Genomic DNA, 12,815 nt, shown 5'->3' with positions numbered 1-12,815 from the left:
TGGCGCTCGCGGGTTGGCCGGGCGGCGCGGCGGACGTGTCCGGCGCGGCGCGGAGGGAGAGGGTTAGGGTTCGTCTGCGAATTCGTTTTTCGGGATGCCCACTCATTTATAGGTAGAGGGAGCTAGGAGACTCCAAATGAGGTGCGGTTTTCGCCCACACGATCGTGATCGAACGACCTAGAGCATGGAAGAGAGTTTGGTGGGCTTTGGGCTGGTTTTGGAGGGGGTTTTTGCTGGATACTCAAATGGACATGCGGAGGCCCGGTTAACCGTTGGAGTACCAAACGACCTCCGAATGGAACGAAACTTGACCGGTAGTCTCCGGGTGGTATATTAAGACCACTTGACAAGCCTCGGTCCATTCCGAGAAAGTTTGACACACGCACATGAAAGAAAACAAGAGGGGTGCACCAGAAGAGATAGGAGCGCCGGATTGCAAAATGGACAACGGGGAAAATGCTCGGATGCATGAGACGAACACGTATGCGAATGCAATGCACATGATGACATGATATGAAAATGCATGACATGACAAAATACAAAACGAAAGACAACACCCGACAACGGAGGGAAAAACATATCACATAGCCCGAAATGGCAAAAGTCGGAGTTACAAATATGGCAAGTTACATGCGGGGTGTTACATCCTCGCTGGCCATCTTCGTCGTCGTTCGCCACTCATGCAACCTGCTGTTTTGCAGCTCTTGACGCGACGGTTTTAGCTTCGGTGGAGATGGCTGCAGCTCACCGGCGGGCGACGCCGCTCATGTCCGTGAGTCGCAGCTCATCGCTCAGATCCCTCACCATTGCAACATCTCGCTCGCCCCGTGTCAGCAAATATGAGCATCGCTTCTAGCAAAAAAAACGCATCGTTGTGCGATGCAGCAAATCATGATGCAGTTGTAGCTGTACAACACGCGGTGGTAGCGATTTTCAATGCCGGATGTAGCATGTAGCACATATCCACGACGCCGTCCTCGCGCGAGTGTTGCTTGCAGCAGCGCTGCCCGTCCTCGCCGCCTGCGGTCACCATGCTCACCAGCCATGGCTGTAGCAAAAAACGAAGTCGGTTGTAGCAAAAACAAAATCACCAAGCGCGGTCACCATGCTCGGCGGTTGCAGCTTTCGCGAACATGGATGAAGCTTTTTCAGTGTACAGTTGTAACATTCGTCAACATATGTCGTCGATGTAGCTCCAGTGTGAAAAGGTTGTAGTTCTGCGTGAATGTGGATGTAGCTTTTACCGGATACGGTTGTAACAAACGACGACGACCACGTTTCTGGCTGCAGCTCCGGTTCCAACAAAAACCATCATCGGATGCTAATAGCCGGTTCCAGCATATTTCAACTTTGTTTCCAGCATCCACATCTGACGATTCGACAAAGATCCATGGTTGGGAAGCACCGCGGCGCGACGAGGGTTTTACAACGCGCTGGTCGCCGCCGCCAATGCTGGTTATCTCCCGCAGCGCAGCAAAATGCGCGTGCGGAGGGTGGGGGTTGTGGCGCCCGACAGGAGACGCATGGAAGGCGCCGACCGCTGGCGAAGCTGCGGCGACCGGCGGCGAATTACTGCGGGGGTCGACGGCGCTTGCCGCAGCCTCTTCTCATTGCGTTGTGCAGCGCTGCAATTTTTTGAGGAAGACGATGGAGAAGAAGGACGAAGGGAGAAGGCACATTCGACGACTAGAATCCTGGGGATCGTACGGTCCTAGGGCGACCGGCGAATCGTTGCGGCCGGCGCAGAGTACTGCCCTTTTGCTAAATGGTCCTCATCGTTTAGCAATTAGCACACAACCCGTAGTCCTCGTTCTGCTTCCTCGCTCTCCAATATTGAACAGAACACTATGATCTCCACTATTGTCTAAAATTAAGAACTTAGGAACAGAACACTATCTGTAGGTGACACAATATTCTAGCACTTCCCAGATTGCTGTCGTTGTTTTTTACTCAACTTATTTTAGCTCAGATTGAACCCTCTCAAGAACATATTTTAATGTTAATTAGATTGCTGAAAATGAGTACATAATTCCTAATGCTTCTTCTTTTAGCTTTGCTTCTGAAATCTCAACAGCAAGTTCCTAAATCTTGACTTATATTCACATGCTAACATTCAGAGTCCCTTAGTTAACATATCAGTGTCATATGCTGACCTTCACATGCTGAGTACAGGACTAGCAGTTTCACTCAAGAGAAGACTTGCGTCAATTCACACGAAAATTTTAGATAATGCTTAAAATTTTCATGTGAATTCACAGTACTTGTAATTTTTCATGTGAATTCACAGTACATACAAATTTTCATACTGTCAATTAACATTATGTTCTCTAGCATAAATTAACATTATGTTCTCTAGCAGAAGGACCACTACCAGTTCTACTTATCTTATGATGTGTAGGTACTTAGAGATATTACTTGGGATCTTAGCTGAGAAGATCTGCTCTGGCATTGAGCAAACTTGGAGTACTACTGTATGACTTTTTGAGTAAGAAAAACAGGGCATTTCCTTTGCAGGAGATAAAAGATTAATTAACACTGGAGCATATTTGTAGATTGTTTTTGGAATCTGGTGGTCAGTAACAAATTGATTGATAGACGAAAAATAACGCTCTGCCCCCATGTCTCTCTTCCTGGGCGACACGGGCAGCGTTGCCATTCCCTCGCCTAACCCCCTCTCCTCCCGTCTTTCCCTCCCGCCATCGCCGGAGGACTCCGGCGAAGCTAGTGTGGCTGAATATATCTGTATCCAAGGCCATGAGTTGTCTCCTGATGCATGGTCCTGCCTTCCTAGGCATACTGACGTTTACTATTTTGTTTCATTCATATACATCATGAGTAAAGGAAACCTCTAGAGAGACAGAAAGTCATGGTCCTGCCTTCCTAGGCATACTGAAATTTACTATTTTGTTTCATTGATATACAATGATGAGAAAAGGAGGCCTCTCGAGAGAAAGACAGTCTATGTTATTTAAAGAATTCTACATAAGCAGATTTATATGCCGACACACTCTTTTCAGAGCTAGTGACTTGTTTAGAGGTAATTACAGAGCTACAACATGTAAAGCCACACACTACAGACCCTCCTTCGGGTCTCATCTCTTAATAATGGAACCTCAGGATTGATCTTCCTATGCATGATCTCCTATGAATTGATCTTTATAATACTATTTTTCGACAAAGGATGGATTTTATTGGTCTTTATTTATAATAGTTTCTGCATTATATACTTAATATTTGGTTCTTTTGGATAATCATAATGCAGAGAAAGTTTCAGTTGTTTTACATTGACAAGTCTTCTTTGTTGAGAAGATAAGAGAGAATCGGAGATACAACTTGATAAGGAAGAAAGGAGGAGATAGACTTGGTTACAACAGAATAGATATGCCGCTAAACTACCTCTGGAGATCTCCTCTGTCACGTGTATGCGTATGCTTCATGTATGTTTAACACCCTCCCTTAATCACAACTTGGTCAAGTTGAGATTATGTTTGAAGTCTTCAAAGCTTCATATGGGCAAGGCCTTGGTGAATCCATCTGTAATTTGATCTCTGGAATCCACAAAACGAATGTCAAGTTGCTTCTGGGCAACTCTTTCTCTCACAAAGTGAAAATCAATCTTTATATGTTTTGTTCTAGCATGAAAGACTGGATTTGCAGAAAGATAAGTGGCACCAAGGTTGTCACACCAAAGACATGGAACTTGTGTATTTTTCACACCTAGCTCCTTTAACATGGACTGAACCCATATTATCTCTGATGTAGCATTTGCCAATGCTTTATATTCGGCCTCTGTACTTGACCTAGAGACAGTAGCATGTTTTCGTGCACACCATGATATCAAATTAGGTCCAAAAAATATAGCAAATCCACCAGTTGATCACCTGTCATCCAAGCATCCTGCCCAATTAGAGTCAGAGAAGGCACTGACAAGAGTAGAGGGTGATTTGCTGAAATTTAGACCAATGCTGAAATTATTTTTGATGTATCTGACTATACGTTTTGCAGCAGTCAAGTGAACAGTAGTAGGTGCATGAAGAAACTGGCATACTTTGTTAACAACAAAGGAGATGTCAGGTCTAGTAAGAGTGAGATACTGTAATGCCCCCACTAAACTTCTGTATCTTGTACTGTCCTCTTGATTCAAGAGTGTTCCTTCTGTGAGAGATAATTTTTCTGAACTAGATAATGGAGTAGGTGAGGGTTTACAACCTTGCAAGCCAGCCTTTTTTACCAGATCAGTAGCATACTTTTCTTGAGAGAGATGAAGTCCATCCTTGTGTTTCTTCACCTCAATTCCAAGAAAGAAGTGCAAGGCTCCAAGATCATTCAAGGCAAAATCTGCACCTAAGTCTTTCAGCAGTCCTGTGATTGCCTCATCAGATGAGCTTGTCACAATAATATCATCAACATATTGAAGGAAATATGCCCTAGGGGCAATAATAAAGTTGTTATTTTATATTTCCTTATATCATGATAAATGTTTATTATTCATGCTAGAATTGTATTAACCGGAAATTTGATACATGTGTGAATACATAGACAAAACAAAGTGTCCCTAGTATGCCTCTACTTGACTAGCTCGTTAATCAAAGATGGTTAAGTTTCCTAACCATAGACATCTTTTGTCATTTGATGAACAAGATCACATCATTACGAGAATGATGTGATGGACAAGACCCATCTGTTAGCTTAGCATAATGATCGTTTAGTTTTATTGCTATTGCTTTCTTCATGACTTATACATGTTCCTTTGACTACGAGATTATGCAACTCCCGAATACCGGAGGGGAACATCTTGTGTGCTATCAAACATCACAAGGTAACTGGGTGATTATAAAGATACTCTACACGTGTCTCCGAAGGTGTTTGTTGGGTTGGCATGGATCAAGATTAGGATTTGTCACTCCGTGTATCGGAGAGGTATCTCTGGTCCCTCTCGGTAATGCACATCACTATAAGCCTTGCAAGCAATGTGACTAATGAGTTCGTTACGGGAAGATGCATTATGGAATGAGTAAAGAGACTTGCCGGTAACGAGATTGAACTAGGTATGAGGATACCGACGATCGAATCTCAGGCAAGTAACATACCGATGACAAAGGGAACAACATATGTTGTTATGCGGTTTGACCGATAAAGATCTTCGTAGAATATGTGGGAGCCAATATGAGCATCCAGGTTCCACTATTGGTTATTGACCGGAGATGTGTCTCGGTCATGTCTGCATAGTTCTCGAACCCGTAGGGTCCACACGCTTAACGTTCGATGACGATTTGTATTATGAGTTATGTGATTTGATGACCGAAGTTTGTTCGGAGTCCCGGATGATATCACGGACATGACGAAGAGTCTTGAAATGGTTGAGAGGTAAAGATTCATATATAGGACGATGGTATTTGGACACCGGAAGTGTTCCGAGTGATACCGGGTCACCGAAAGTGGTTTCGGGCAACCCCGGGCAAAGATATGGGCTTAATGGGCCCAGTAAGGGAACACACCAGCCCACAAGGGGCTGGTGCACCTCCTATAGGGCCAACCACGTGGGGAGAAAGGGAAAGGAGAGGAGGAAAAGGAAAGTATGAAGTAGGACTCCTACTTCCTTCCCCTCCCCCTCCTTCCTTTCCCCCTTGTCCAAATATGGTAAGAGGGGAGGGGGGCGCCCTAGGCTGCCTCCCTCCCTCTCCCTCCTTTATATACGTGGGGAGGGCACCCCTAGAACACACATCAATTGTTCCTAGCCGTGTGCGGTGCCCCCCTCCACAGTTACACACCTTGGTCATATCGTCGTAGTGCTTAGGCGAAGCCCTGTGCCTGTAACTTCATCATCACCGTCGCCACGCCGTCGTGCTGATGGAACTCTCCCTCGGCCTCAATTGGATCAAGAGCTCGAGGGACGTCATCGAGCTGAACGTGTGCTGAACACAGAGGTGCCATACGTTCGGTGCTTGGATCGGTTAGATCGCGAAGACGTTTGACTACATCAACCGCGTTACTAAACGCTTCCGCTTTTGGTCTACGAGGGTACGTGGACACACTCTCCCTGGTCGTTGCTATGCTTCTCCTAGATAGATCTTGCGTGATCATAGGAAATTTTTTAAATACTACGTTCCCCAACTATGGCATCCGAGCCAGGTCTATGCGTAGATGTTATATGCACAAGTAGAAAACAAAGAGTTGTGGGCGATAATTGTCATACTGCTTACCAACAACGTCTTACTTTGATTCAGCGGTATTGTTGGATGAAGCGGCCCGAACCGACATTAGATGACCACGTTCATGAGACTAGTTCTACCAACATGCTTCGCACACAGGTGACTGGCGGGTGTCTGTTTCTCCAACTTTAGTTGAATCAAGTTTGATTACGCCCGGTCCTTGTTGAAGGTTAAAACATCACACTTGACGAAAAATCGTTGTGGTTTTGATGCGTAGGTAAGAACGGTTCTTGCTAGAAGCCCGTAGCAGCCACGTAAAACTTGCAACAACAAAGTACAGGACGTCTAACTTGTTTTTGCAGGGCATGTTGTGATGTGATATGGTCAAGACGTGATGAGATATAAATTGTTATATGAGATGATCATGTTTTATAAAGTTATCGGCAACTGGAAGGAGCCTTATGGTTGTCTCTTTATTTTCATAAAGATGCAAGCGCCATGTAATTGCTTTACTTTATGGCTATGCGATAGCAATAGTTGCAAAAGGCAATAGTTGGCGAGACGACCATGTGACGACACATTGATAGAGATCAAGATGATGGAGATCATGGTGTCATGCCGGTGACGATGGAGATCATGACGGTACTATGGAGATGGAGATCAAAGGCACAAGATGATGATGGCCATATCATGTCACATATTTTGATTGCATGTGATGTTTATCTTTTATGCATCTTATTTTGCTCAGTACGACGGTAGCTTTATAAGATGATCCCTTACTAAAATTTTAAGGTATAAGTGTTCTCCCTGAGTATGCACTGTTGCGACAGTTCTTCGTGCTGAGACACCATGTGATGATTGGGTGTGATAAGCTATACGTTCACATACAACGGGTGCAAGCCATTTTTGCACACGCAGAATACTCGGGTTAAACTTGACGAGCCTCGCATGTGCAGATATGGCCTCGGAACACTGAGACCGAAAGGTCGAACGTGAATCATATAGTAGATATGATCAACATAGTGATGTTCACCATTGAAAACTACTCCATCTCACGTGATGATCAGACATGGTTTAGTTGATATGGATCACGTGATCATTTAGATGACTAGAGGGATGTCTATCTAAGTGGGAGTTCTTAAGTAATATGATTAATTGAACTTTAGTTTATCATGAACTTAGTCCTGATAGTATTTGCATAACTATGTTGTAGATCAATAGCTCGCGATGTGGCTCCCCGTTTATTTTTGATATGTTCCTGGAGAAAAATAAGTTGAAAGATGATAGTAGCAATGATGCGGACTTGGTCCATGATCTGAGGATTATCCTCATTGCTGCACAGAAGAATTATGTCCTTGATGCACCGCTAGGTAACAGACCTATTGCAGGAGCAGATGTAGACGTTATGAATGTTTGAAAAAGCCTGATATGATGACTACTTGATAGTTTAGTGCACCATGCTTTACGGCTTAGAACCGTGACTTCAAAAACGTTTTGAACACCGTGGAGCATATGAGATGTTCCAAGAGATGAAATTGATATTTCAGTCTCATGCCCATGTCGAGAGGTATGAGACCTTTGACAAGTACTTTGCCTACAAGATGGAGGAGAATAGCTCAACAAGTGAGCATGTGCTCAGAATGTCTGAGTACTACAATCACTTGAATCATGTGGGAGTTAATCTTCCCGATAAGATAGTGATTGATAGAGTTCTCTAGTCACTATCACCAAGTTACTAGAACTTCGTGATGAACTATAATATGGAAGGGATAACGGAAACGATCTCTTCGCGATGCTGAAATCGGCGAAGGTAGAAATCAAGAAAAAGCATCAAGTGTTGATGGTTTACAAGACCACTAGTTTCAAGATAAAGGAAAGGGAAAGAAAGGGAAACTTCAAAAGGAATGACAAGAAAGTTGCCACTCCCATGAAGAAGCCCAAAGCTAGACCCAAGCTTGAAACTGAGTGCTTCTACTGCAAAGGAAATGATCACTGGAAGTGGAAATGCCCTAGATACTTGGCGGATAAGAAGGATGGCAAAGTGAACAAAGGTATATTGGATATACATGTTATTGATGTGTACTTTACTAGTGTTTATAGCAACCCATCGGTATTTGATACTGGTTCAGTTGCTAAGAGTAGTAACTCGAAACGAGAGTTGCAAAATAAACAGAGACCAGTTAAGGGCGAGGTGATGATGTGTGTTGGAAGTGATTCCAAGGTTGATAAGATCAACATCGCACACCCCCTTTACCTTCAGGATTAGTGTTGAACCTAAAATAAATGTTATTTGGTGTTTGCGTTGAGCATTTATATGATTGGATCATGTTTATTGCAATACGGTTATCCATTTAAGTCAAAGAATAATTGTTGTTCTATTTACATGAATAAAACCTTCTATTGTCATACACTCAATATAAATGGTTTATTGAATCTCGATCGTAGTGATACACATATTCATAATATTGGTGCCAAAAGATGCAAAGTTAATAACGATAGTGCAACTTATTTGTGGCACTGCCGTTTAGGTCATATTGGTGTAAAGCGCATGAAGAAACTCCATGCTGATGGGCTTTTGGAATCACTTGATTATGAATCGCTTGATGCTTGCAAACCATTCCTCATGGGCAAGATGACTAAGACTCCATTCTTCGGAACAATGGAGCGAGCAACTGACTTATTGGAAATAATACATAATGATGTATACGGTCTGATGAGTGTTGAGGCTCGCGACGGGTATCGTTATTTTCTGACCTTCACAAATGATTTAAGCAGATATGGGACACAAGTCTGAAACATTTGAAAAGTTCAAAGAATTTCAGAGTAAAGTGGAGAATCATCGTAACAATAAAATAAAGTTTCTACGATCTGATCGCGGAGGCGAATATTTGAGTTACGAGTTTGGCCTTCATTTAAAACAATGTGGAATAGTTTCACAAACTCATGCCACCTGGAACACCACATCATAATGGTATCTCCGAGCATCGTAACCGTACTTTATTAGATATGGTGTGATCTATGATGTCTCTTACCAAATTACCACTATCGTTTTGGGGTTATGCATTAGAGACAACTGCATTCACGTTAAATAGGGCACCGTCTAAATCCGTTGAGACGACACAGTATGAACCGTGGTTTAGCAAGAAACCTAAGCTGTTATTTCTTAAAGTTTGGGGTTGCAATGCTTATGTGAAAAAGCTTCAGCCTGATAAGCTCGAACCCAAATCGGAGAAGTGCGTCTTCATAGGATACTCAAAAGAAATTGTTGGGTACACCTTCTATCACACATCCGAAGACAAGATCTTTGTTGCTAAGAATGGATCCTTTCTAGAGAAGGAGTTTCTCTCGAAAGAAGTGACTGGGAGGAAAGTAGAACTTCATGAGGTAATTGTACCTGCTCCCGAATTGGAAAGTAGTTCATCACAGAAATCTGTTGCAGTGATTCCTACACCAATTAGTGAGGAAGCTAATGATGATGATCATGAAACTTCAGATCAAGTTACTACTGAACCTCGTAGGTCAACCAGAGTAAGATCCGCACCAGAGTGGTACGGTAATCCTGTTCTGGAAGTCATGTTACTAGACCATGACGAACCTACGAACTATGAGGAAGCGATGATGAGCCCTGCTACCTCTTGAGCATGCGTTGGTTTTCCCTTGAAGAGGAAAGGGTGATCCAGCAAACTAGCGTAAGTATTTCCCTCAATTAATGAGAACCAAGGTATCAATCCAGTAGGAGATTACACGCAAGTCACCTAGTACCTGCACAAACAATCAAGAACCTTGCAACCAACACGATAAAGGGGTTGTCAATCCCTTCACGGTCACTCGCAAAAGTGAGATCTAATAAAGATAGTAAAGTAAATATTTTTGGTATTTTTGTTGTATAGATTGGAAAGTAAAGATTGCAAAATAAATTAAATAGGAAACTAGAATTGTAGATCGGAAACTTATATGATGTAAAATAGACCCGGGGGCCATAGGTTTCACTAGTGGCTTCTCTCATGATAGCATGTATTACGGTGGGTGAACAAATTAGTGCCGAGCAATTGATAGAAAATCGCATAGTTATGAGAATATCTAGGCAATGATAATGAATATAGGCATCACGTCCGTGTCAAGTAGACCGAAACGATTCTGCATCTACTACTATTACTCCACACATCGACCACTATCCAGCATGCATCTTGAGTATTAAGTTCATAAGAACAGAGTAACACATTAAGCAAGATGACATGATGTAGAGGGATAAACTCAAACAATATGATATAAACCCCATCTTTTTATCCTCGATGGCAACAATACAATACGTGCCTTGCTGCCCCTACTGTCACTGGGAAAGGACACCGCAAGATTGAACCCAAAGCTAAGCACTTCTCCCATTGCAAGAAAGATCAATCTAGTAGGCCAAACTAAACCCATAATTCGAAGAGACTTGCAAAGATATCAAATCATGCATATAAGAATTTAGAGAAGAACCAAATATTATTCATAGATAATCTTGATCATATATCCACAATTCATCGGATCTCGGCAAACACACCGCAAAAAGTATTAAATCGTATAGATCTCCAAGAATATCGAGGAGAACTTTGTATTGAGAATCAAAGAGAGAGAAGAAGCCATCTAGCTAATAACTATGGACCCAAAGGTCTGTGGTAAACTACTCACGCTTCATCGGAGAGGCTATGGTGTTGATGTAGAAGCCCTCCGTGATCGATTCCCCCTCCGTCTGATCACCGGAAAAGGCTCCAAGATGGGATCTCCCGGGTACAGAAAGTTGCGGCGGTGGAAAAGTGGTTTCATGGCTCTCCCTGATGTTTTTAGGGTATAAGAGTATATATAGGCGAAGAAGTACGTCGGTGGAGCTTCGTGGGGCCCATGAGGGTGGGGGCGCGCCTACCCCCTGGGCGCGCCCTCCTGCCTCGTGGCTGCCTCGCGGAGTTCCAGACTTCAACTCCAAGTCTTCTGGATTGCGTTTGTTCCAAGAAAGATCCTCGCGAAGGTTTCATTCTGTTTGGTATTCCTTTTCTGCAAAACACTGAAATAGGCAAAAAAACAGAAACTGACACTAGGCCTTCGGTTAATAGGTTAGTCCCAAAAATAATATAAAAGAGTATATTAAAGCCCATTAAACATCCAGAATAGATAATATAATAGCATGGAACAATAAAAAACTATAGATACGTTGGAGACGTATAAGCATCCCCAAGCTTAATTCCTGCTTGTCCTCGAGTAGGTAAATGATAAAAACAGAATTTTTGATGTGGAATGCTACCTAACATATTTTTCAATGTAATTTTCTTTATTGTGGCATGAATGTCCAGATCCATAAGATTCAAAATAAAAGTTTAATATTGACATAAAAACAATAATACTTCAAGCATACTAATAAATCAATGATGTCTTCTCAAAATAACGTGGCCAAAGAAAGTTATCCTACAAAATCATATAGTCTGGCTATGCTCTATCTTCGTCACACAAAGTATTTAATCATGGACAACCCTGATGACAAGCCAATCAATTGTTTCATACTTTTGATGTTCTCAAACTTTTTCAATCTTCACGCAATACATGAGCGTGAGCCATGGACATAGCACTATAGGTGGAATAGAATGGTGGTTGTGGAGAAGACAAAAAGGAGAAGATAGTCTCACATCAACTAGGCGTATCAACGGGCTATGGAGATGCCCATCAATAGATATAAATGTGAGTGAGTAGGGATTGCCATGCAACGGATGCACTAGAGCTATAAGTGTATGAAAGCTCAACAAAAAGAAACTAAGTGGGTGTGCATCCAACTTGCTTGCTCACGAAGACCTAGGGCAATTTGAGGAAGCCCATCATTGGAATATACAAGCCAAGTTCTATAATGAAAAATTTCCCACTAGTATATGAAAGTGACAACATAGGAGACTCTCTAGCATGAAGATCATAGTGCTACTTTGAAGCACAAGTGTGGTAAAAGGATAGTAGCATTGCCCCTTCTCTCTTTTTCTCTCATTTTTTTATTTGGGCCTTTCTCTTTTTTTATGGCCTCTTTTTTTTCGTCCGGAGTCTCATCCCGACTTGTGGGGGAATCATAGTCTCCATCATCCTTTCCTCACTAGGACAATGCTCTAATAAAGATCATCACACTTTTATTTACTTACAACTCAAGAATTACAACTCAATACTTAGAACAAAATATGACTCTATGTGAATGCCTCCGGCGGTGTACCGGGATGTGCAATGATTCAAGAGTGACATGTATGAAAAATTATGAACGGTGGCTTTGCCACAAATACGATGTCAACTGCATGATCATGCAAAGCAATATGACAATGATGGAGCGTGTCGTAATAAACGGAACGGTGGAAAGTTGCATGGAAATATATCTCGGAATGGCTATGGAAATGCCATAATAGGTAGGTATGGTGGCTGTTTTGAGGAAGGTGTATGGTGGGTGTATGATACTAGCGAAAGTTGCGCGGTATTAGAGAGGCTAGCAATGGTGGAAGGGGAAGAGTGCGTATAATCCATGGACTCAACATTAGTCATAAAGAACTCACATACTTATTGCAAAAATCTATTAGTTATCGAAACAAAGTACTACACGCATGCTCCTAGGGGGATAGATTGGTAGGAAAAGACCATCGCTCGTCCCCGACCGCCACTCATAAG

This window comes from Triticum aestivum, chromosome 1D, assembly GCF_018294505.1.
Source record: "Triticum aestivum cultivar Chinese Spring chromosome 1D, IWGSC CS RefSeq v2.1, whole genome shotgun sequence".
In the NCBI taxonomy this organism is placed as follows: domain Eukaryota; kingdom Viridiplantae; phylum Streptophyta; class Magnoliopsida; order Poales; family Poaceae; genus Triticum; species Triticum aestivum.
This window is presented reverse-complemented; position numbering follows the sequence as displayed.